Source organism: Cydia fagiglandana, chromosome 3 (assembly GCF_963556715.1).
Source record: "Cydia fagiglandana chromosome 3, ilCydFagi1.1, whole genome shotgun sequence".
In the NCBI taxonomy this organism is placed as follows: Eukaryota; Metazoa; Arthropoda; class Insecta; order Lepidoptera; family Tortricidae; genus Cydia; species Cydia fagiglandana.
In genome coordinates this window covers 5,764,166-5,792,114 of record NC_085934.1, presented here as the reverse complement: position 1 = coordinate 5,792,114, position 27,949 = coordinate 5,764,166, and the positions used below count along the sequence as shown (strand labels likewise).

The 27,949-nt window shown below is 36.4% G+C and overlaps 1 protein-coding gene across 9 annotated transcripts in view; it reads right to left on the bottom strand.

Annotated features, from left to right (window-relative positions):
• LOC134679901 (myocyte-specific enhancer factor 2) overlaps window positions 1–23,605 on the bottom strand; it is an 83,033-nt gene extending 59,428 nt beyond the window's left edge. For 4 of the 9 annotated variants that reach the window (XM_063538833.1, XM_063538840.1, XM_063538835.1 and 1 more), the window contains exon 1: window positions 23,392–23,605. The gene's annotated coding sequence lies outside the window, so the exon portion shown is untranslated. Of the gene's footprint in view, window positions 1–4,717; window positions 4,866–23,391 lie in introns of those variants that run through there. The other 5 variants (XM_063538838.1, XM_063538841.1, XM_063538837.1 and 2 more) reach the window with 4 other exon arrangements.
• Between the last annotated feature and the right edge of the window lie 4,344 nt (window positions 23,606–27,949).

The window sequence follows — 27,949 nt, the reverse complement described above, 5'->3', positions numbered from 1 at the left end:
AAGTACTGCAGAGGTATTAGGTCTACAGTAGAGCTGGTTATGGTAAAATTTATAAAATGAAGTATTTGCCCTCAGAAGGTGAGTTAGTGTTAATTCCATTATAATATGTATATGAATTTATGGACCAAGACGCGGAACTATTATGCTTAAAATAATATAAAACAATTAAAACTTAATGCTTTAGAATAATTCATGTCATATTTTAATATGAAGGCGGTTAATAAACTGAGAGTAATTAATTTAGTTTGTCAGGATCAGTAATAAAAGTTCTATCTACATAAAAGAGCAATTAAATAAGTAATCTAATAAATAATTATAGGAAATCATCTTCCACACGTATCTCTGCTTAAAACTATACATTGTAGAACGCGTCTGCGTTTTTTAAAGTCACCAATATTTTTTAATCAAATATTAAACCTAGCAGAATAAACGCCGTGTAATCGGATGATTAAATCGAAAAGCTGTATCGAATATCGACACTGCGAGTTGCCTTGCAAAACCAGAATCGCCTCATTGTAGACGAGTCTTAAAAAAAACAAAAAACAGGCGTGCAGTACGCGACGATCTCCTGGGAACGCAAGCTAAACGTTTCAGTGCGCTTTATTCGGACTTATTTCGTGGGTTATAAAGTAGCTTTTTGTGTATTCCACACGCATTGGGATACTGGATGCCATAAATGGCTTAGTTGCACCTGTCACTATCCTAGACGCGAAAGTTAGGTATCGATCATTAAGAAGTGTTAATTTTTATAAATTTTATTAGTTTTTCTATTACAATTAATTCACGCAAATTTATTCATTACTTTTTCTTTTTGTACCACATTGTTTTGTTAATATTATTAAATTGTTATCGTTCAGGAATCTAATTTAATATCAACTTTAATATTCAATGGATTACTCTTTTCCCGCCTTTTTTCATTTTGATTAATAAATTGACAAAAGATATATTATAATAAACCCTATAAAGAAAGAAATAAGTATAAGATATTATAATGTAGTGTCACTTAATTGCTTGTGAACAGGTTTGCAGCCTATCTCATGGTTTGCGTTTCAAAACCACAGGGGTTACGATTATATAGAATAACTAGAAAGATGAAAGGGTTATTAAAATGAATAGTTTCTGTGCGATATATGTATAATAATTATGTAGGTATATCATTTGCAGGTAACGTAGGTTAAAATTTAGTAACTAATATTCTATAACAATGGGCCCTTATTTGTTTAAGTTATACGATATTACTGGAAAATAAAAATAAGATAAGTACCTACATTTACCGATCCATCTAAAATAAAATAAATTACCTTTTATTTAATTTTTTGATTTATAAATCAAAAATATAAATGTACAATTATACACGCGGTTAAAAATGAGAACAGAACAACACCTCATTAGCGCACAATCATTATTTTCGACTTAAAAAAATGATGTATTATCAGTTTTAACAGCATTATCATTTTTATAAAATCTAATTCTCTTTTATATTAAAAGTAAGTATCATCCCTGCATAATACAGTGGGCCCGGTTCTCACCACACAGTAGCAACGACACTAAATTGCTAGTCCCTATCTCCCGCGCTTTTCACATACACCGTATATGCTTATGGAAATCAGTTGAATTATATACTTTACTACATGAGAACAAGGTATATATTTGAATGGCTATTTAAAAGCACATACGGTGGACATGTTAAGCGACAGGGAGGCGCTGGCGCCTGACGTCTGCATACTGCGTTGGATTAACGAGTAATCAACTCGCGCGCACGCTTAAATAGTAATCAAGGAGTGTTAGGTCTAACCATAGGTCTAACATAAATCTTGTTATTCGTTTTGAAAGCGTTTAAAATAGTGTATTTATGTATAAAATCCTAGCGTATTTGAAGTCTTGTAATTATATTCCGAATGTTATGGTATCTATTTTAATTATTGTTTTGCACATGACAAATTTCCTTCCGATGATAGGCTTCACTGTTTCAAGGGAAAGTGTTACTTTCAATCCATAGAATAATTGCATTTTCACTCAGCCCATAAAGTTTTGTTGCTGATGTTTAGTATGAGTTTAAGTGCCACTTTATTATCCTAAGATATAAAATGCTTTTACTCCTTTACAAGTCTGGATTTAGGTTTAACTTAAAAGATAACGAAATTTTCTTTGAAACAAGAAACTAAAATATTGAGTTGTTTTCCTTACAGAGCAATTTATGTTTACATTAAATAATTTTCTCGAGAATTCCCGAAACTATATACCTACATATGTATTATCAAGACCAATAGGTAATATTATCATTATTATCATTACTTTGAATGTAGTAGGTATGAATAATTTTGTTAAGTATACATATATCTTTTTCACATTATGTCTCTCACACCTAACAATTGTTTAAAGGATGGGGAATGTTTAAAGTTTTATTACAAATTTAACGAATGGTGCACATAAAATCGGATAAATCCATTGCACATTTAAACAATATGATAATACAGCGTTCGAAACGCATTGAATTGCAAGACCATTTAACGATGGAATCGAATAGATACGTTGCCCAATGCATACCTAATGATATCATGGAGACCCACGCACTAGCAAACAAGCATTGACATCACCTTAACGATAGTGACATCTATACAAACATTGTTTACGTTTCATTACTATAGTAGTTAGATGATGAGATGAGATAATATCGATCGCTGATATACAAACGAGTTGAAGTGTTATTAGTAAATGGCTGCAGGTTTCATTAAACCGGCCAAGTGCGAGTCGGACTCGCGTACGAAGGGTTCCGTACCATTGCGCCAAAAACTGCAAAAATCACGTTTGTTGTGTGGGCCCCACTTAAATATTTATTATATTCAGTTTTAGTATTTGTTGTTAAAGCGGCAACAGAAATACATCATCTGTGAAAATTTTAACTGCCTAGCTATCACGGTTCATGAGATACAGCCTGGTGACAGACAGACAGACGGACAGGAGTCTTAGTGATAGTCCCTTTGGGTACGGAACCCTAAATAACGATCTATATCTAAATTGGTCAAGTAATAATAAATGAGGAATGAGGACGATGATGACGTCATACTAAGCAAGAGATTGACAAAAAAAACTAAAACACGTAAACTTGTTTTGAAAACATATTACCTTAAACATCAACCATAAGTAATTTTCCATATCCAGAAACTTCTAAAGTCAAACACTGCAAATTTTATCACCAGGGCCCTATTTCACCAACGTGACAAATGTCGCATTTGTCGACATCACTGTTACTGACGTCACAGGCCTCCATAGGCTACGGTAACCGCTTACCATCAGACGGGCGGTGTGGTTGTTTGCCACCAACATGTATATTAAAAAAAACTCCACTATATCACCAGTAAATAAGTACTTATTTTGCGAAGCTAATGACAATTGTCACAAAAAATACGACAATTGTCACGAAATTCCGACACAACTCATTTGGTGTCAAGAATTACCGAAAGTTCTTTGAAATCTTGTGACAATTGTCATCATTATCATCATAAACATCGCAAGAGAAATAGCTGTTTTTTGCCGATATAATAAAGTTTTTTTTAATAATACAATGATGGTGACAAACAGGAATACGGCCCGCTCGATGGTAAGCGATAACCGTAGCCCATGGATGCCTGTAACGTCAGCAACAATGAGACTTGTCGAATTGTCGCACCTGTCCCGTTTGATGAAATAGGGGCTTGGCAGTATTGGGTACGAGTATATGGAAATTATTTCGAAAACCATTCGATTCGTCGAATATCCCTCAAGTTAGGGCAGGGACAATGTATATATGACATTTGATGTTTATTTGATTTGAAATTCAATCAATCAGAAGCAAGTGGAGTCACGCGATGAAATTTCAAGAATCGCGGTAATATAAAAATCTTTTTAAACTAAGGAGTTCTTGACGCTGAAGAAATTATTGGATTCTAATGTTGATTGGAAAGAAATTATGGTTATTAATCATAAAGAATCAAATTTTAAATGTACCTACTTGTAAACTTGATGCAAATTGCATTATATATCTTTTAATCATTGTTTACGTGGAGAAAACCTTTAAATTGCACTAACTACTTTGTTTACGTCTGCATCAGAGCATTATTTTGCTTAAATTTATGACTACGTAGTAGGTAGGTTTTAAGCGTTAAATGAGCCTGACGGAAACTACCGGCAGCGCATGAACCATGAAGTGGAAGCTCTGTTTGAACGGAACTTCCAGTTTCATTGTTATCTTTTGCAAATCCCAACGCCTGAGATGGGCGGGTCACTTCGACAGAATCCCCTATATGAGAGCTCCAAAAATTATATGATGGACGCCTCAAAAGAAAATGCCCAGTGGTAAGCCTGAGAAAAGGTGGCTGGACTGTGTGGAAGATCTTAGGAGGATGAGGAAGTATACAAACTAGAGGAAGGTTGCCAAGGAACGCGAAAACTAGAGGAAGATAGTGGAGGAGGCCAAGGTCCGCAAAGGGTTGTAGTTGTAGTGCTATCGAAAGTAAGAAGCAAGTACTGTGCCGTTATTGACTGTCATCTATTTATAACCACATCGTGCTACAAATAATGTTAATATAACACAAAATTACAATCGTTCTGTGTAAAAGTTAAGAACATTCCTTGTTTATCTTGAAAGCATTTAACCTTTGCACATTGCTTATGTTAACGGGTCACTTAATAAACAATGTTACAGACACAAATAAGTATTGTTCCAAGCAATACTCACGCAGCTCGTGACTTCATCAACTGGCTTTGCCAAATTTGTTATAGCCCGCCTAAATGATGATGGCTCTGGTCGTTTCTGATACTGTATCCGACAAGTGGCTAGCGGTTTTGGCCGGGTTACTTCGTGGATGGGATCAGAACATACCTGAAACAAAGATTCGATTGTAAATTTAGTGCGTAATAGAATTAAAGCAAAATATATGTTTTAAATAAAGAAAATAGCATAGAATTGTCGTAATTAATGCATATGGAGTCACATATTATCAAAAAAAATTATAACATTGATTGCTTAAAAACTATACAAAGGCAAGAGAACAAAACGGATTGATAAAAGATTGCCTTGCAGCTGGGTTAGTAAATATGTTTTTTTATGTAAATACAGGCGTGTTTCACCAAAATGCTTGTTACCGTAGAAACTATATGGCTTGAAGCCTTCCGCTGAGCAAGTTATCTCTCGGTTTATATCGTGAGTGGAGGCAGTTTCTCTAACACGCGACCCTGCGACACGGTTAGGCGGAAAAAATGGGGCTTATTACTTTTATTGGTACATATGTATGCGCGTCTATTGAAATTCTACTACACAGATACAAAATTGTATGTTTAATTCACTTAAGAGCGTATTCCAGTTGTTGCAACAGGGTTTGGTTGCTCGTAACTTCTTTTAAAATCCGAGAAATTCTGAGATACGAAAAACTTTGATGGAAAAAGATTCTATCAATATGTTTTAATACGTAGTATTTTTACTGCAAGTACAGTCAACACCAATAGTAAAGATAAAAGATAAATAGTGGCAGTGGATATAGTGGCGGATAAAACAAACGCGTCTAATATATCTGCCACCCTGTATTTGTTTTATATGTAGAGAACGGTGTAGATACCTACATTTGACGCGTAATCTACTATTACTATTGATGCTGAGTGTACCAAATGGTTATGAGTTAATTTATTTATAAAGCCCGATCCTAATAGCAAGACAATCTAGTTTTCGCTTAAGTCTACAAATTAGGATAGATAGATAGATAAAAACTTTTTTTTGTCACGACTGTGTAGTCGCGAAAAGACGCCGACTCAGCATGTGCTGCGTTGCTGCCACAGCACTGGTATTCTGCCGGAACCTAGCAGTGCGCGCACAGACTCACGGTATGATCAACCACAAGTGAGAAAAAATACTAATAAATAAATAATTCTACAGAAACGTTATATCTACTAAACAAAAATGGTGAAAATATTTGTGACTTAATTTATATAACATATTTTTTTAACAAGGATCGCTTGTTAAACATCGCCCATAGCGAACACCACTATCTTAACAGTTATTGACCTCTTCACTATTCTCAGATTATTGTTATTTATTTTATGTTATTTATAGTTTCTTTCATACTTCATTATTAGCTTAACTCCCTTACTATTCTACCTGCCTAAGTGAAATAAAATGCGTGACCTCTTTCCAGCCACGGCCGAGGGTGACGTGGGGAAGGGCTGGTCATGTCACGTACTTGACTGCTTTATTTGCTACGGCGTGGTCTGCTAAGGAGGAGCGAGTGTTAGATGTGATGTATTGGAAATGTAGTATTTATTTAGGTGTGTTAGAGGTATGATCACTATAAATATATAAATTGTATAAATATACTACTCCGGCTTACTTTAGTAATATTGAATACGATAAAAAAATTACATGTCTCTGTTTGGCCCGATGGTTGACCGGTAGAGAATGCCATTAGGCATTAAGTCCGCCATTCGTACATTATTATTATGTTTTGTGAAATAAAGTTTAAATAAATAAATAAATATTTAGAACAGTGTTTTTTTAAGTTATAAAGGTATACAACCAAATTACTTGGTTACAGGAATGGAAGGCATATTTATGTTCGCTACCTATTTTGCGGTGCGTTTATTAAGTGTGGTACTTTTCAATTAAGGCTATTAGGTGAGGTTTTGTTATATTAACCTCTTCGTATTTTGACACATCAATTAGTTCTACCAGTGCAAGTACCAGTGGAAGCGCTGGTGGCCTAGAGGTAAGAGCGTGCGACTTGCAATCCGGAGGTCGCGGGTTCAAACCCCGGCTCGTACCAATGAGTTTTTTTGAACTTATGTACGAAATATCATTTGATATTTACTAGTCGCTTTTCGGTGAAGGAAAATATCGTGAGGAAACCGGAGTAATCGCAATAAGGCCTAGTTTCCCCTCTGGGTTGGAAGGTGAGATGGCAGTCGCTTTCGTAAAAACTAGTGCCTACTTCAAAATCATGGGATTAGTTGTCAAACGGACCCCAGGCTCCTATGTGAGCCGTGGCAAAATGCCGGGATAACGCGAGGAAGAAGAATTAGTTCTACCAGTGTTTAACACAATCTATAAATAATGTGAAAACAATTGGTTTGTTTAAAATGTGCACTTATTGTGCCGTTTCGAGCTGTTATCTGGTCCGGATAGGGTGGTGTCGTCCGATAATCGTTAGGTCATGTTTACTCGTTGTTTAAGTAGTTATAAGAGGTAGCGATAGCGCTCAGCTTCATGTTTTGGCGGAGAAAAGATTACAAATGAATTTACAATGTAAAGTTACATTTAATCTCTTTCATTCGTTTTTAGCCCTTTGCCATTTATGGTAACAATATTAATGCCAGTCGAGCATTGTTTGGTGTCTCACGTGTTAATAAACTAGGTATTTTAACCCTTCAAGTGGCGCTAGCGAAAACTCCCAAAGATAGTCAAGTGTCGCCGCCTGCGCAAAAGCAGTCACGTGGCGGGCCCCGATGGGTGGTCAGCGCAGATTAAGAAAATTTCACAAAACCGTCGATTTAAGCTTTCCTTTGCTTGAAAATACCTATTACATATTTGAATGATTTAATTACATTTCTTAATTTACACATATTTTAAACATTCTCCAACTTAAACATTTTAACAATTTCGCTTTTAAATTTTAGGCACAATTATTACCAACTAATTTAAATGACTGTGTCCACAAGACTTATTATCTTATTTGCTTTTGAATGCCAACCCCGTTTTAATAGTCAGGAATCCCGAATCTATTTTTATCCCCAGACTGGCTTAATCTTGCTCGAAATAAGCGTTATGAGTAACTCTTCTCAATTGAAGTGAGGCTGGCTGACCCATTGTCTTACTTATTAATTTTACCGACACAATTTAGTTTATATGTATCATTTAAAAGTTAGTGAAAAAGTTGCATCCATTTGACAAGTTGATTTCTTTTCTATTTTTATTCTTACGTATATAAGCTACATGCATACCAGTTTCATGCTTTCTTCTGGATGAGAATATAGGTACTTTTGAATATTTGAAGTTAGCGAAATGAGGTGAGTGAATATGCTGAATATATCGTGTATAATGAATTTAAAATAAGTCCCGACTTTAAACGTGACGTGGAAAGGGTTCAAAACGTCGTCGAAATGTAATATAGTACCTAGGTACTCGATATAATCTTGTCAAGTACTTATAATACCCAGTAACTGAAGACAATAAATTATCAATGGCTTTTAATTTGAAAAGGTTTGTTTGAGGTATTGATGATTTCAATGTTAGTTTTGATTATCCACGCTTGACCCGCGAACACCGTTAGATGACCGTTTTATAGTGGCTGATTTAATTGCTCCAAGCAATTACACCTTCGTAGCCAGGAAAGCCACTGGAATTTCATATTTAATTATAAATAACTTACTAAGATAACTTTTACGATAGATTCAATATGTGGTTGCAAATGACTATTAAGCAACAATTTATGCATTAATAAAATTATACTAAGTATACGTTTAAAATTAGTTTCATAGGTATTAAAACAAAAATCTCAAAAATTAAAGGTGCTGAAGCAGTGTTAGAAAGATATTATTGATAAGTAAATATTTATTTTATGCCTAAAATATTCATTAGGTAAATTTAATTACTAGGTACTAACATGTTGCCAATGACTTTTATTTGTTTACGGTAATTTTGTACTTAGCTAATTACGTAGTTGTTTTTACGTACTGGTAATCTTAAAGATTTCAAATCTTTAAGATTACCAGTACGTAAAAACGACTTGAAATAAGGAAAAGTAACTTACTACTAGATTGAGTGGTGTTTATTTATTTATTTAGATCCATTAATTGTAAAAATATAAATTAATTGCACAGACTATCAGATTAAATTAACCCCTCAAACCTATTTTGAACACAAACGTAAAAATACGCCCAGGATCGTGCAAAGTGGAGGAAAGCAAGTAGGAAAGCGGACCCTGGTAAAGGCCGGGATACCGCTATGTAGAAGAAGAAGAAGAAACGTAAAAGGAATTAATTATTTTTCTATCAAAAGAACGCTACCGCGTGTATTTACTATATACTTACGTGCACTAAAGTAACTAAACTAAGTAAGCACTAAAGTTACTATAATTAGGTTCTACAAACAAATCAAAAAATAAAAAATAACTTCGTAAACAGAATACGAGTACCTAATCGGTATATAAGTTTGTAATATTCAACTTTGAACTACAATATTCAGATAAACATGAAAGTAGGTATTAAGAAAATGTTACGTGTTGTTTAAATAACCTTCTACATATATAACTCATACCTAATATCTCAGTTAAGTACAACGACTTTGGTCATCACTGTAACTTTTTAATAAACCGCAAATTACAAGTATTTAACAATATCATTAAGATGTTATTAATAAGTACATTAGAAGCAATCAATAGTCATTGAAGCTATCTAACGTGCGGACATACGTCACGCGGTATCGCCCGTTATCGCTGCCGACTACGGTCCGTTTTTAGAAATATTAATTCAGTAATACATACGTAACTGTCCTATTTTTAGTTTGGCCTAGGCTAAAAATACAGCGGCGAGTAATGGGTACTTGATAACTAATGTTTCGTTCGTAAGTGTCGTTGACTTGCACTGATTGTTATTATTGACGTACCGTTATCTGTATTGTTTTATTGGATTCTAGACGTTTGTGTTCCTTTATTGAGTAATATATCATTTTACTTAGTGCTTATGTGAGAAATTACGTTCCGGCGTACTTTACGTACATAATGTGCCTGTTTTCAGAAATATTTTTAAAGTATTTTGAAGGCATTCTTATCAAAAATACCACGAAATTTTAATAAAAATACCTTCAAAATACATCTTATTAATATTTTCTGGCTTATGTATGTTTTAACAGTATTTTTTGCATAGAATCAAGGAAAAAAGAAAATGCCAAGGAAGTCAAATAAAATAAGCAGGGACAATATTCGTACAGGATAAAAGGAATTTCACGATGTCAATGATTAAGCAAATCGCTTATTGAAGCGGAATGTAGCCTAACGACGCGGAAATCGTTTTTAAGCAAGATAGGAATCTGTTACAGTGACGCTCGTGAATTACGTTCAATTATTTACCTACTGTTAGTGTTTTTTTACCAAAACAAGGAAACCTCTCGACACAGCGCGGTGGTTATGACCAAAACGAATGACTGTTTCTGACCTCATAATACAACAGATGATGTCATTATTTCGTACTACGACAAGAGGATAACGCTATTGGATTCGCTAGTCCTTGAGACTCGTTTAGAGCAAAATGTCTCATAATAACAGGAATGATATATACCTAATAGTCTAGAAAAATGTTTGTAATTATTTTCCATAAGCTGAATTTCGCTTTCCGATGAACCAGATCAAACATGCATGTATAGGTACTTATTTGTGTCAACAACGTTTAGGTACTGTGAGTGTATTATACAAAGTAAAGATGACAAGCACAAGACCAAAACATTTAGATTATCACCTAATCTGTTACATAAGCAGGTACCTACATTCGGCAGTAGCCGTGCCGCGCCGTGGTCGAGTGAGCCACAAGGCCGGTCCGTCGACATTGACCGTGAAACTGTGTAAAAACTACGTTTCCGCAAATCGTGAAGTAGATTTTCGGTAAAAGTTGTTTTCACGTGTCTAGAATCAATTGATCTGGGGTAATATATTTTTTGTGAATTGGGAAAAGTACATGCAGGCCAAAGATTGGTTTGAATGAAGAAATGACCTTCACGATATATTGTTAATAAGTATTAACGAATGGGTAAACATTGACGATATATAGGCTTGGTTAAAGATTTTATTACTACTATAGATTTGAATATTTAAAGTATTTACTGTGTGAGTTTGTTCGACGTGTGAAGCGTTGCAGAAAATTTATAAGTAGAGATCAGCACAGACGAGGCTTCACTTTAAAACAATACAAGTGCGACACGTACACAAACGGTAACTTTGATCTAACTTTAGAATTTATTTCACCGATAATTTCTATATTTGCGTGTGAATGAAAGGTACATAGATATAGACAAAAGAGAACAAGAATATACCCAAACCAAGAAAGTTATTATAATTATCTCCGAAATATAAGAAGCCTCCCAATTTCGCCTTTACAATCCGGAATCAAATAGATAATACAATAGAAATCATTTGGTTGCAGACTTTCCAGGAACTCACGCGACTCATCTTAAGTTATAAATAACCGTTATACATTCCAAAATTCAATATAGTGCCAACAATTACAAGACGGTATTAAGAGCGTCAAGAACGTTTTAATTAACAAAAATAAAGACTGATATTTGTTGAGAGCTATCAGTCGGCGCCACTGCATCATGAGGGTTACGTAATGTAATTGTAACACCCTCGTACCACTGTACTCTTAATGAATGCTAATGTGAATTAGCTATCGCTTCGCTCTTATCTAATGGTTAGTAACGCTCACTTGCGGAGTACGAATTCGTTGACAACGCTTCTCGACACACAATAGTAGTTTTTCGTAGTAACTAGCGCCTGACCTTGTTCGGGCTCGACCGGCCAAAACACATTTGATTATTCATTATTTTGCATTAATTCATACGCAGACTGGTTGTTTTTGTTCTTTTAGCCATATCTGGTTTTGAATTTTAATTTTATGTAATAACTTTTGTCTTGGATACATGACTTTTGTAGCAAAAGTGTTGTTATGCCCCCGGAAATACTTGAATTATTCTTTTATGGCAGTGTTTTTTGCTATGAATGACCTTATCCAAGAACAAGATGTAGTCTCAAGTAATAACGTTATAAAACTCGTAGTGCGGGACTCTGATTGCTCGGTACTGTAGGAATTATCTCAAGGACCATTTTGTTCAATGTGCCGTGTATCAAATGAAGTAATCAACTGCAAGTAGAAACGCTGCAGTGCATTGCGGACCTTTTGAGTGATGACCTGCATCTTTTCAATGCAGCTATGAAACGTCCACGGGCATTGAAATTTCTGAGATTCAATGAAATTCAAAGTATACAATAGTTACGGGTATGTGGGCGGGTAATTAGAATGAATAACTTATTACCAAATACTCGTAAAAATGCGAATACTACACCAGTTTAACTTCAATGTAGTTGTCATACCGAACACTAAACAGATACAAATGTTAATGAGGACATTACGATTCCAGTCAACCGGCTTTAAACCATAGTGATTCGTGAATTTTCCACGGTCAGCCCCTAAGGTCGCATTTAGCGGAAATTAGTTATCGAATTTATTTGATTAACATTTTGATGATATTAAATTTGCTTCATATAGTTAGTGAGCCAAGGTTGAGGAAGTGTCAAGACAATGCGACCATTTCGCAAGTGGCGCGCAGGAGGAAGCGTCCGGCGATCAAACCATTAGCCATGCAGGTGTATATGTTAAGTTGATCGCTCGGATATGGGCGTGGTGACTTTTATTGTAATTCTGATGACGTGCCTGGTTGCATTGACACTAAGAGACAATTTTATTACATACAAAACTATAGGTTTTATTAAAGTAACTTTTGACTAAATTATAACTAGTGATTTTCTGAGCTCTAACCCTGGCAAAACCCAAAAACTCCGAAAAAAAATCGACAGAGAATTCCATAAGTAGGTATAGCTTATTATGTGACGGTTCACTCACAAAATTTCACGAAAAAAAATGTGACATGTAGACGAGAACAAACAAGTTACCCTATGGTACCCAAGAGACGGAAGAAGAAAACAAAAACATCCAAAAACAAGATGGGTAGATGAAATCCGCTTAACCTTGGGGCCCTACTGGTCCAGAGTTGCAGAAGACAGAGTACAGTGGAGAAGGTTGGAGGAGGCCTATGCCAAGAGGCACACCGAACTGCGGGACATTTTGTAGAAAACACGATAACATAAAAAAAAAGCTTTTAAACCCAAGGATCGGAAACAAAAGGCTATATAGATAGATAGATAGACGAGAACAGCCGGGAAGTTGGACATACGAAATAATTACGAAAGCATTTTTGCCTTAGCTGAAATGGAGGCGAAAATAGTGGTATGTAGTTTACCTACTATGATTGATTTACCCTGATTTGTTAGCCCAAATAGACAGCCCGGAGAATCAAAAGACCATTAAGGCAATCAATTTAACATTATAACTTTACAAATCCATATACTGGAGTCAGTTATGTAACGCTGCCATACATGACCCAAAAATTTTTTATTAAGCTATGAGCTTCATCACATCTGATATTTGAGTAATTCTAAGCATTTCTAGCCTGAAGTGGGGGGGAGGGTGGGGTACAAAGACGGCCGCCATCCGTCATCTTTAAAAAAAATCTACTCTGATCCTGGTGGGTACTAGGGCAAGTTTGGTATCATTTTCGTATAAACCAAAGACGTAGAATTCATTGCTGAAATTTGTTTTTTCAATTTCATAGTAATTTTACAAGAAAAACGTAAAAAGGTGAAAAATTTGGTTGGAGATTTTTGCTACGCGGAGCCGAAACTACAAAAGATAGAAAGTTGAAATTTGCACACTAGATTACATTTATAAAGTGTACAAGAGATAAGAAGCGATTTTGAGAAATTCAACCCCTAAGGGGGTTAAAAAGGGGATGAAAGTTTGTATGGGGTTCAAGTTTTATTTTAAGCTAGGAATTTGAAACTTCGTAAAACGATATATTATTAAAATACAAGAAAACTAATTTCAGCGTTTTTGAAAATTCATCCCCTAAGGTGGTGAAAAAGGAGTTGTAAGTTTGTATGGATATCAAAAAAATTTTCGAACGCGGGACTTGAATCTTTGTATTTGGGGATATTATTAAAAGACAGGAAAAGTAATTTCAGCGTTTTGTAAAATTCATCCCCTAACAGGGTTAAAAAGGGGTTGAAAGTTTGAATCCATTACAAATCCGAGTAGACACACATTTCTTATTGGCTCCCAGGCTTGAAATGCTTAGAATTACTCAAGGAACATATGTGATGAAGCTCATAGCTTAATAAAAAAATTTTGGGTCAACTTTATAACTGCTTCCGCTAATATATACGTCGCTTCATAAACAACTGGGGCTAACTACAGTGACTACGTCCATGCGTTCTGTAAACTTTGGGTATGTAGCCTTTTTACCTCAAGCCGTAAAGTTGAAGGTCTCCTTTGAATTTGTCAAGACATGGTCAAGGACGAAGGAACGGCCTCCTGACGTGGAAAACAAGCTTGAATAAGTCATAATAACTTCGTTGTGCGGGACATTAAGGTTTCATCCAATTTTAATGGCCGCCTCCGTCTGTACCCGTAATTATTATTACAAATTCACAGTAATGGTGTACCTATGAATTTTCTTGTCCTGAAAATTATAGTGCGCGTTGTTGTGGATAATTGACCTTAAATTATTGTATTACCTACCTGGCATGTGAATGTATTCCTGTCTTATGTTAGTCTTCAACGTGTTAAGGTTTAGCACATTTCGACTACTTTCGTTTTTTAATTCTAACTTTCGAAAATTTACAATTCGTATTATTCAGGCTTTTTGTATAGTTTCTTTTCCAGTTATATACGGATACCAAACATATTTATATTAAAGGTAATTTTGATCGTAATATATGCGCGTCGAAGATTGTATTATGCAGTATTCTACCAGACTGATGCTTGAATATGAATATTATTTATTCGTAATTGCACGTGTCATTGTTTTAGTCATAAGCAGGTGCTAAAATTTATTTACTTTTATGATAAACCTGCCAAAATGTGTAACTGTTAATCTATAGGAGCCGCGTGATGTAGAGATATCTAGTATCAACAGATAGTATACTGTAGGTACTCGTCTACTCGTGCGGTAGGAGGATAGGTAATCATGTTTCGTTGTTTTGATAGATAAAATTTTATATTTTTTTCTTTTTAGCAGTTTCATTAAATTCAAAATACAAATACAAATGTTTATTGCTTAGAATATGGTAGTACAATGATGGTCAAATTACAATAAGTGCGTCATATTCTGCCCCTGTCGGCGTAGAAATATTATAATAAGCAATTACACAATTTATTATAGGCAATTTGACTGTATCTTTACCGTTACCGTAACGAGGTATTCTTAAGTTTAAATAGGTATAAAATATACCATTGTTTTTATAATTCGCACAAGATTTAAAATTCTTTAAACACAAATGTATTTCTATTCATGTAGAAAAAAGTTGAATATTCCATACGATATTGAAAAATATTGATTAATTACTTAAAGGCATATCAAATTGTTACCTACGTCAGCGCTTTGTTATTACAAGTGTTGTTTCAGACTTGTAAGTAGATTGGTTGATTCTTTAAGTTGACTGACACAGGTAATAGTAGTAATTGCAAAGGTCAAAATTACTGTACGAGATAGGTTGGGTATTTACTAAATCAGGGCTCGGAAACCGGTATTTGCTCCATACAAAAATACCGGTATTATTACGTTCTTTTTCGTTCTTTGGTTTATTATTTCTTTTTTATTTGGACAATCTGATAACACAAATTCGTTACCTAAATACATGATCCAGTCTTACGTAAAGAGCATAAATAATTCAAAATATTGGTATATTTCGCGGTTTTTTAAAAATACCGGTTCCGAGCCCTGTACTAAACTCTATCTGTCTTAAGTTTACGTAACTAACAATAGCATTATTTGATGCGTTATCATCTCCGTGTGTGTGTTTATGTGTAGGTATGTGTTTGTGTTAGGATTTTAGGGTTCTGTACCCAAAGGGTAAAATCGGGACTCTTTTACCTACTAAGACCTTTTACCTGTCCATCTATTCGTCTCTCCATCTGTCCATCCGTCTGTCTGTCACTGGCTGTATGTATCTCATGAACCGAGATCATCATCTGACAGCTTTTTCCATTACCTTCTATCAGTAGTATCAGTTGCCGTTTTCTTTAACGTTATTTTCGTTGGTTATATGTAAATGTTTAGTAATGTTTGTAACTTGACTTAAAATAAATGAACATAACAATATTTATTAATTGGATTTTGCAATACAATTCCTTGTATTACTTAGTGAAATGCACAGCAAAATGTATAATTTAGTGCAAGCACCTCCTCCGTGGGAGACCGGCGATTTCCCGGCAACGTGCGTTATTATGCTGGCATATTAAAGTCTGTAAGTACGGAGTTATACTCGTATTGACGTTGATAATTACAAGAGCGACTTTTTGTTTCAATCAGTGTATGAAACATAGTGCTAGAATATTTCAAACCTAGAAAATGAAAACTATGGAAAAATTAAACCATTTAAACCTATTACTATTTAGCCAACTAGAAATTCTTCTGTGAGCTTTGCTGCACTAACTTCTTGTGGCGCCAGCGTACCTAATAATGCTAGAAGATGACACAAATTGGTCAGAGCTATTTGCCCAAATTGCTTTAAAATTTACAAGCAATTTCAAGTGAAAAATAGTGCAACATTTCTATGTAAGGTTTTTTGCTATTGTAATAATTTTGCCTAAAAAGTTCAACTACTTAGATCCATAACATAATATATTTCCGTTTTTTTAAACCGTGATGTACCGGTATCTAAGTCTGATTGATAAAGTTTTAATGCACACACATGACATTTAGAATTATTATTAAGATCTAGAATAGGTATTTGTTTCGCATGAAGATTTCACGAGGTCCACGTACCTACATTTAGTTAGCTCGTATCAACAGCATTTGAAACACTCATTGCTGAAGGTTTTCAACAATTAATTTTCTTTCCTTCACTTTCCAATTTACTACTTTTCCAATAGTCATGTACACATGTACTTTGTATAGTAAATTTGTTGTCTGTTACATGTTACATGCAATCACAAGCTTTTTGACTCGGATTCAAGTGAGATCGTGTTGGGGCGCCATTACCGGGCCTCCGTCACGGAAACAGTCCATAATTGAGCTCTACCCCGAGCCGGCTCGGGGTTGACTAACTCCCAGTGAATCACTTGACATTGAAAACGCACGCTCAACAAAACTGAAACACCCGAATACGGGGGTGATTCTAGGGCGCTCCCATCGATCTACGTGGAAATGGGGTCGCCCCCCTCCACCGCTGACCTTGGGCGCCGGAGACGCACGAAGCCTGCCGAAAATCGACGAAGCTCCTTCATTCATCGGGATCCCTACGCCCACGGGCGAACGTGGGCAGATTTCGAATTTCCACAAACATCCTAAAGCGAAGTTGGAAACTTCGGTATAAACTGAAGCTAAGGTTATTGTTTAACTCCAATTCAATTTTGCTTTCTCAAATATTTATTTTTCCTTCGGATAACTTAAACTTAAATTAATGAGTTTGTTATTATTTGCTATAAGTTTTTAAATATTTAAACATTATTATTGGAGAATTAAGTTATCTCGTTAACATTAAACAATAACATCCGTATGCAATCAACAAACCGATCATATATCTACGGTTGGCAAGGCAGCCAACAGACAATGCGGGGTCGCGTTATCATACTGTAATAATATTTGCTTATGACCTTAGGAAATTTCTGCCTTGCAATCTAGATTCAGAAAACGTAACATACTAATAAAACTAATAAATGTAATAATTATACAAGATATTTTCATGCTTCTGATACCTTTTTTAAATAAGAGTTTATTTCATTAGGAAGTAGCTGTTCCTAAAGAAATGGTTCTTATTTCAAATACCCATTTTTATAAATGGCGGCCTTCATAGACTTCTGGATGACGTAACGTGATAGAGAAACAGTCAATATTTGATATGGAGCCATTAGCCGCCGCGTGCGATAACGCGCGACAAGCGCCAAGTTCACTAATGAATAGGGGACACAACACTGTGCCAGTTCTGCCTTGCTATCCACTGGCACACTACATCTGAATCTTACAAGTGCTACACTTCCACTCTCTTCACACCGCTTATGTTCGTAAAGGACGACACTATCCGATCGAATCAGTTTCAATCTCGACGAAATCTGAATACTGCAGCCGGTCTGGCAAGTTCGGCGTGCCCACGATTCGTGACAAGTATACAACTCCTTGGCAATGGAAATGGAATGCAAATCTATTGATCATTTTGTTATTCAGCGATACCTGCTCAATTGTTAGAACCGAGGTTCCAATACGTTTCGATAAAGTTCTAAGCTGTTCTGACTGATCTTTCCACACTTCTGTCATCAAGACCTAACTAGTTTGGCAAGCGCCCAACTTCGATGATAGATTAATGGTAAAAAGCGGGTTAATGATTCAGCTAAATAGGCTCTCAACATTCATCCAGGTCAGCATAAAAATGGCGCCCAACGGTAAATACAATGTAGCAAGTGATCCCGAACAAACAGTTGCACTTTCGCTAAAACACGTCGCCAGGGTGACGAGGGGTGAGGGGCGTCACGAGGGAGGGGCGCGGGGTTATCAGCGTTGATAACGGCTCATCCATCACTCGCATCTATCGCACAATGCTCGGAGCGACGCCAGACGGAAGATTTTGAATATATAATACGCATAAGTTGCGTTGTTTTTATTCTCTAAATATTCGTATAATCTTACATGATATTTTTTTCTGACATGTATTCCAAACATGTTAACGGATCGGTAGGTACAGAGTTTTCCAGATTCATTTGAATTGTTATTACCTACTCCATAGTTGTTTGAAGTTTAATGTGATGGTATTATCAAATAATATAAGAACTCATGAAAGGAAAAATCCTTAATTGCCGAGGTCGGTCGTGGAGAACTAAATGTAGGTACTATCAAATATAGATACTAGATTTTTTCGACTTTCAATAATTAAATCGTTTGAAATTCTTATTGGAATCATATACGATTTATACCAGTACGGATATGATGGTCGTTCTTGTCAACGTGACCGCGTAATTAAACGATGTCTGCCACTTTCTATCCCGCGGTGTTAAAAATTGGCAGATATTTCACCGTGGATAAAACCATCCATAATACACCGGCAGTATTTATACATAGATAAGCGAAAGAAAGGATATGGCTTGACTGAAGGTGTTGAAAGCGAACTTGATTTTAACGACATTTCAGCATGAACTTACAACAATGATACTTTTTCCTTGAATTCTTTGTAAATCCAATAATCATAGCAAACAAGTAATTATTTCATAGGAACTAGAGTAAAAGATTAAGTTATCTGTGACACCGTGGAAGGAAACTGTGTTTGTTATGAAATTGTATTTTGTAAAAAAAACGTCCGTTAAATCGGCGCTTTGTTTTAATTTGAATAAAATTAAGAGAGACGATATGTAATACCTTTTTTGTTTTTTATCCATAGTAATTTGATAGGATTCCTCTGTATTCGGTTTTTGCAAAAGAAATTAAGCCATGTTAGATGTACCCTGTTCTAGTTTATTGCCGCATATTAAGTTTAATTATTTGTTGTTAAACTTATTCTAATGTTTTAGCCAACTCCGCCATTATATTAATAAGTTAACGAATAACCACATTTTTGTTGTTTAAAAGCTATCAAAACTAGACAAATCACGTTTGATGACGTAGTTAGTTCGGATGAACACAACGACGCTGTCAACGATATTACGCAACTACTCGTGACTCTTATTACGATTGTCTCGAACAATAGAGGTATCAAGTCTCGGCGGCGCGGATAATAACTTTGGACCTTTTAAGAGCTATCAATAAAGTCGTTAGTTGAACAGCGGCAGAATCTAAACGCTTCCTCATCTGAAGTGAACTTTAACGTACTTTTTCCTGCACTTTTCGTGTCTAGGCTCAAATCAAGATTTGCAATTGTTTTAAAAATGTCCCGTTTGTATTAAGTGATTAACATTTAATATCTGAATAAAAAAACTATTGTTATTGATGTGATTTTAGTTGTATGAAGAGATTTTTTTCGTTGTATTGTCAACGAACTTACTTTTGTGTTGTGCAATAACAACAAATTGCAAATACAGTCATACTACGCGACCTTAAAGAGTTCATTCAAGTTTAAGCTAGCTTACGAGTAAAACAGGTTACCTCGATACCCTAAACAAAAATCTGTCGTCGACACACCACCTGGCTAACTTGCTACGTTCAAAAAATTAATTTACAAAATAACAAAATAGCACTTAATAATAATGCGGACGATATTAACGAAGGCAAAAATAATAAAAAATATGGTGAACACGCACATCCACAAGAACGTGAAGAGACCACGGAGTAAAGCGCTAACACACACGGACAAAAAGTTCCAAGCGCGATCTTGCTTGACGGGACGAATTCTGCAGCAATTATTCTGGTCACTACTATTTTGATGTCCGGTCAATCCACTCTGCAAGGCGTTGATATATTGTCCTCCTACATTTGCACGGAGCGTCGGAGAGCAGATCAATTTAAACAAGAATCACATGACAAGCAAGACATTGTTTAGCCACTTCACTACAAATAACGAAGATCATTATTTGATCTTATCATCAGGTTTTCATTTGACACATGATCTTCAATTAGCTTTTAATGACCCACAGATCCATCAACGTGCAGTTTTTCAATGTTGTGCAATTCTGGTAATAGTCTCATAATAATTATCTAACGTTACCTCTTTTTCGTCAAAAGAGCGCTAATTAAGAAGCGCTGGTTCCGATTCTACGAAAATTACGGAACTCTAAAAGCGTTTTTACACACACTCCGCAAATGTTGCTCACACGCATCGTTGTCGAGCAAAAACGACCGGGCGACTCTTGATCTTGCGTCTGCCACCACTCGAGCAGGTTCGTTACTACGTGTTTCTGTTTATTTTTCATTCTTTACTTACAACATTTCGGTTTTAACTCTGGTTTGTTTCATGACTCTTAATTTACATTTTTACTTACTATTTTCTTTCTACAATCGTTTTCATAATCTGTTTAGTCAACAAGAGCGTTCCTGTGAGGTAGATAAGCCGATAGCAAAGACAAATCTCTTCTCTACGTTAAGAACCATATCATTTCTTGAGGTTTGTAGTGTTGAAGAGGCATTCGCCATAATTATTTTGAATGCTGGTTCACTTAGACACGGTTTGCCAGAACCTGTCCTATTAACGCTTTATTATCCCTTACCCGCGCCATCGCAGCAATGGTAACTCGTTTTTAATTACATTTTAAGTACATACCTACTTAGATCACTGTACAGACGACGATGGAGACTGGGTTATCTTTCAAACAGCATATATCTTTATTTATATATCTTTCAAGCACTTAAAATATTATACATACTTTTATTTTTTTAGCATGCGGAATTAAAATATATTTTACAGTTAACTGTAACGGACACTACTAAAGTGCCATTCTGTTTGAAGTTAGATATCAGCAAAATATTTAAATTAATGTCGTGGTTGCAGCCTGCTTCCAAACATTATTGTTACCGTTTCTCTGCTAACGGTCCATAGTCTTTTGAATGTGCCACAGCATAAAACATTTGAGTTCCAAGTTCCATGAGTTGAAATGAGACCATTTACATTACCGGACGAAACCGGATTTCACAATAAAAACCTAATTGAAGTTCATACTTCCCTACGTTCAGAACCATTGTAGTGTCGTTTAGATTCAAACTTTTATAAACTGAATTGTTAGGCTAAATTACACATGCTTTCTAATATTGCTACTCAATGTGTCCTATTTATAATTGTTTAAAGTGTTAGCAGTTGATTCTCATAAGGTTGTAGTCATGAATGCATTTGCCAATCGGAGAGTTGTAGGGCAGGTCATGGCTGAACGTAAACATTAACGGATGTGTGAACGACAATTATTGTTATCGATATTTTTATTCCGCTCATAAAGGGCATAGTGACATTTCATGATTATGTATTTGCATCCCTTTTTTCTAATCGCTTAACAGTTTGAAATATTTACAATTTGTAAGTTTGCAAGATCGTGTTATTAAATCTTTCACTCGTGAATAGATTTCCGATAATTGGACAAATAATGTCATTAATATTTTTCTGCGATAAACAGCAAATACAATCAATATGCGTAGTAGTCTTCAGGCGAGTCGAGCACCAGGCGAGCAGCGGATCGCGGCGGTGTCGCGTTACGCGGTGGCTGTTGACACCACTGCCTGATTAATATTTATGATACGGCTGAGCATCTCGCATGGCCGGTTAGCTCGACGCGAATTTCCCCCCTCTCGCTCGCACAATCTTGCCCTCCGTGCGCCAGACAGAGAACACATGCAACACATATGGCGACTCTTTCAACATTGACGGCGCGAAATGCGAATAAGAATCCCAAATCCTATCGATTTTCAAAGTTGTTTTTCTGTTGGTTTAATCTTCAATTTGAATTCCTAATTTGTAGACCTTGCCACTACGGGTTTGAAATTCGTTAGATGTATAATTGCCAAGTTGTTTTTTGTTACCGGCTCCATAATATGTTTGCTACCGGCTTCGTTTTTCCATCTGAAGTATTTTGGTTTCCGATATTGTATGAATCGTGCGTATGTGGGCCAAAGCGTGGGACCAAGAACGCGTCGCGGCTGACCGTATTGAATGAATCGAGGTATCTCGACCGGACAGACTCGGCAGACTTGTAAAAACTATACTAACCATAGTGGAAAGTGGTGCTGTAGGACGGATTACGGTCATTAATATAGAGGGCGGTAAAAACAACTGTTTGTACTCCGAAGACGGTTATTAAGAAGCTGCAATAGAAGTATCTTTGCATTTTTAATAGTAGGTAATGCCGTCACATAATGGGAATAATTGTCTGTAGTTTCCTCAACATGCTGGCGTTTGCCAGGAGCGATGACGCCTGTGTTCATTAGAATTACTCATTGTATCGTTTTATTTGTTAGGTATTTAAAGTCTCACTTGTTCTCAATTGAGATGGACTAAAACAATGACGCTTATCTTTTGTTTTAACAATTAATTCAATGAACTCATCGTGTCGCCAAATGGATTGTAAAACTTGTTTCACTCAGTTCATTATCAAACATATTCATGAATTTAGCTACTTATTTATTCAGACGTGCGTATCCGTTGCAAGTCGGTACGTTTGCGTCGATTGCCTCTTTATCGATGTCTTCGCTCCATAAGTGTCTGTATTAACAGCACTATCATTGTATGCTTCTGAGCTATTATCCTTGTTTGTCTGGTCATTTTCCGTGCGCTCGCGCGCCTCTGCCGGGCCGCGTTCGCAAGACTTCACCCCAAGGTCACGTTATCGTGCTATCGCCAGCCCTGAACCGATCCAAGGCCATCGAATTCACAACACGCGATAATTATCCGGCTCTTGTATTTATCTAATCCAATTGGATGGCAGCGTGCTACACGTCTTACAGGAACTCGTCAATCTCGGCCGTCGGGCGCGCGGTCTTGCCAATTTGCGAGCGCGAGTGGGGCACGTAGCGAACGCCTACTCTCGCTTTTAAGCAGCAATAGAGTAATATCGTCTCAAATTAAATTAGCGGCGTGTTTACATTTTATAAATAGAGCGTTCACGTGGCCGCGTATCGATAGCGTAGAGCCGGGCACTCACCGTGGGCTGTTAACATCCTCCGCGACGGAGCGGGTCCTGGCACAGTGAGGCACTAGCGCGGGAACTAAAGCACTCACAAACGGCGCACTAAGTTCAGTGGCACACGCGATGACTGCACGGCGCGACACCCACAACTAGAATGCGAGGCGACGTCGGCGGGGCGGGGGGGCGCCGAGAGCGACACACGACCGAGGCGCGAGAAGGACTGCGGACGGGCGCGAGCGCGCCCCGTTCAATTGGTCGAGAGGGGGCTGACGTCACGCGCGCCGGCCAATGGCCGCGCAGCCGGAGCTTCCCGTCGGCTCCGCCGGAGGCGCTGCGATCGAGGAAGTCGCCCGCCCTACAGAGCTTCCTTCAGCTAGGGCGTGTGCTTCCACGGGCGGCATGAAATCACGACCGACTGAATAATGAACTGTCGTTTGTCATCGATATTTGATTAGCGTTTTTGTTTGACTATCTTTGCCGTCAGTAGTTTAAAGAGCTCTTGAGTTTCGAGTGTCTTAGCTGTACAGATAATATTAAAGAGACCGAACCGAAGAATTTGTTGATAAAGAACTTCCATAAACCATAGATTTTATTGTTCCTACCTTGATTTCAGCTATATATTTATTTAAAAGTAGAAACGTAATAATTAAATGAAATTTTAACGGATCCTGAAGCCAAACGAACTACTTAGCAAAAAATGGAAGTTGGATCTCAATCAAACTTGATAATCTCGAATTAATCTGTGGATTTCGCTGGAGGCGGAATTTAATAACTTTACTGTCTCTTCCATGATATTTAATTAGGTGCTTCTTGTGATGGAGTTTCCTTAAGATCATCTTTTGAAATCTTTTACCTTGTCTGTTGTCTGATGGCTCCTTTATTTTGTTGTTTACTTTAAGACCAGCTGAATCTTTGATAAATCATTAGCAAGCACAATACACATTTACATTAACATTAGGTATAAAGTAGGCACCTATGTAAGGTACCTATTAAATTTGGCGAGTATTTTCTAAGTATTTAAATTGATTTTTAATCACCACCAGCTACGAATAACATTACCTATTTCCATGATTTAAAAAATCCTTCCTGGCGTTATCCCGGCATTTTGCCACGGCTCATGGGAGCCTGGGGTCCAAAAAATATCTGTATTAAATTAATCATCATTTATTTAATTCATCGTTTTTTACTGGACTCGAGTCTATAAAGACTTATAAATAGTCGTATTAGGAATTCTGCCAAATATTTATTCATTAAATTAAATTATTTAGAAGGATTATATCGCGTGAATTTAAAATATGTACCTACATCCCTACGGTGAATATATTTCTACAGTACATATGGTCCTATTTTCCCGCACTAGTGCGTAAAATAGCACTTTTCGTGCGATGTCAAAAGTTTAAAGGGCCATATGTACTGTAAAACGTTGTACGATACACGTGCGAATAGGTAATTCGCAACTCGTGTCGATTTAAAACACTCCCTTCGGTCGTGTTTTAATTTATCGCCACTCGTTTCGAATTTCCTCTTTTTCGCACTTGTATCGCAAATAACTATTCCTCGGTCACCCGTTAATCACGAACGCTGAAAAGGGTTCGAAACGTCGGGATGTATTTTAAATTCATTATAGGTAAGTACGCTATATAAAGGATGACTCACGCTTGACCGGGCCTGGGCCGGGCCGGACCTTCCGGCGCTTTGTTCTCTATAGAAGGGTATGGTAATCAGTGTAATTACCGATCCGCCGTCATAGAAAATGACATGTCGGATGCCTCGGCTCGGGCCCGGCCCGGTCTAGCGTGAGTCATCCTTTAGTATAGGTAGTCAGGAAGGTTTTTTGAATATTTTTTTACTTATGTATCTACTTATAAATACCGGCAGAACAGTTAATAGGAGTATGTATATGATTACACACACAGCCACGTAGAGTACGTACGTACTATGATTTAAGTGCACCATATTTAAGCTAAATTATTTGAAAGAAACTTTTTGGTCCATCAGTACGGAAGACACAAATACAGTCATATCATATATAGAGTAACAGGAGCAATAAATTAAACTGTAGGCTGTACTCCTCAAACTGACCAACATTTGTTCAGCAACTTTTGAAAATAAATCATGGTTTGATTTTTATTACACTTTAAAGTTTATTCTAAGACGCAATGTATTGCAAATTTTGTTATGTTAAAAGGGTGACAAGTAACGTCAAACACACTGATGTCGGCGTACATTGAAGGCAATATTTATTTTGTATGAAAAAGAGGAAGTCTGAATGATTCATAATTTTTAAAAGTTGCTGAACAAATGTTGGTCAGTTTGAGGAGTACAGACTTTAGTTTAATTTATTGCTCCTGTTACAGGAAGCATCCTGTATATGTGTCACTATAAACGAGCATTGGTGTGTTTATTCTTTTGTGATATTAATTATTGCTAAGATTATTGAGATCAACTTTTACTGTGAGGCCAAATAAAATCTGAAATCTCGATTAACGAGCGAGCGAGATGTTTAGCTACGAAAAGCATATTGAAGCAATTTAGTTGAAGACAAATAATATAAAAAACCCGGCAAGTGCGAGTCGGACTCGCGCACGAAGGGTTCCGTACCATAATGCAAAAAAAAAAAAACAAAATAAAAAGCAAAAAAAACGGTCACCCATCCAAGTACTGACCACTCCCGACGTTGCTTAACTTTGGTCAAAAATCACGTTTGTTGTATGGGAGCCCCATGTAAATCTTTATTTTATTCTGTTTTTAGTATTTGTTGTTATAGCGGCAACAGAAATACATCATCTGTGAAAATTTCAACTGTGTAGCTATCACGGTTCGCGAGATACAGCCTGGTGACAGACGGACGGACGGACGGACGGACGGACGGACAGCGAAGTCTTAGTAATAGGGTCCCGTTTTACCCTTTGGGTACGGAACCCTAATACGAGTAAAATTGCGAGTCATACGCATTACTCACAGTTTGAATTAAGTCAGAGTAAGACTACCTACTTAATTTTCGTAGTTATTGTTAGGAAATTAAAAAAAATATGCATGGCTATTGATCAATCGAAAAAACGTGCGGACCGTGCGGTTTTCGTCTCTACATAGTATTTTGTCTTTCCATTATCCTATGTATATATTTTGAACATAAATACAAAAATCCACTCTTGCGCTTCAAAAGCACTGTCATTAGAGTTGGTTGTAAACAAAACCCTTAGTGGTGCCCGGGGGACCGACAGCTGTCTCCAAGCCTCATTCGACCATTAAACACCCACTCACTGCCATAACCACCACAAAGCAAAACAAGCAAATACAAACCCTGACACAATACTTTCAGAGTTCAATTTCGGAAATTATCTTTTTTCGTGTTTTCGCACAGAACTTAAACTATGCTTAATAAAATTGAGTTTTATGATAAGGGAGTAAAGTTTATTTCTAATTGACATTTTTATATTAGTGAATACGACAGGAAATTGTGTCGTACGTCTAAGTAAGTATAAGTCGCGATTAGAAAAAGAAATTTATTGTAATGGCGCGTATACCTTGAAGCTGGGTATTATGAAGTTATTAGTGGATATATATTAGTGCATTGGTCATCGTAATTGAAAGTTTTTTCTTATTTTAGATATGTAAGTAAGACACTACATTATAATATATACCTATGTAGACTTGTAGAGTTGGTCTTCTACGTACCTTTAGTAATAATAAATATACATAAAGCATCCCTATAAAATTAGAACTATGAAGTAAAAAAAGGTATAAAAATTGGCAATTTTGGTAGAGTCGAATCAAGCTAGCTGGCATTTGCAACGACAGAGTGTGTCAATGGCATTATTAATGTCAAATTTCTATAAAAATATGACGATGGAATGTTACTTCCTCACTTTTCTCTATTCAAGTCGGTGCTTAGATAGATTAGACGGACTATATATCGGTAAGTAGGTATTAAGAAACATAAAAATAAAATAAAATTAAAATTTCCATTCAGTTTAAATTAGAGGCACTCTGAGTTTTCTTTTTTTTGTGAGAAAAATAAACATATATTGTGTAGGTACCTACCTACCTAAAAGTATTACGATGCAATGCTATTTTTATTTGCTATGTAACTATTATGTTTTATTAATTAAATACTTTTTTGTTTTATTTTTTAGTAATTTTATTCAAATTACACAAATACAGAGGGTGTATTTTTAACCCACGCAACCCCGTTGACGTCTACCTATAACGACCAGTGTAAGGTAAATGGATACTTTAATCAACACCTATACCAGGGTGAAAAGTAAAAAGTATTACGTACGAGTATTAGGCACGATAAGTGCATGCTATTATGCCTGATAATGTTCCCCTTATAGTATGAATGCGTCTAGGTAATTGTTAAAAATTACACTACTTTCTTCGAAGGTATGCCGCGGGCGGTAGTCATGGGTGGCAGAGTGTTCGAGGATAATATACTGTCGATAGTTGACATCCTTCCGCAGTTAACATTAAGTATTCATCATTAAAAATCATGCCGATATTTCAAATCGATTCAATAATACTAGCGACATTAGCGATCAGCCCCGGCTTCGCACGGGTTACCAAAAACCTT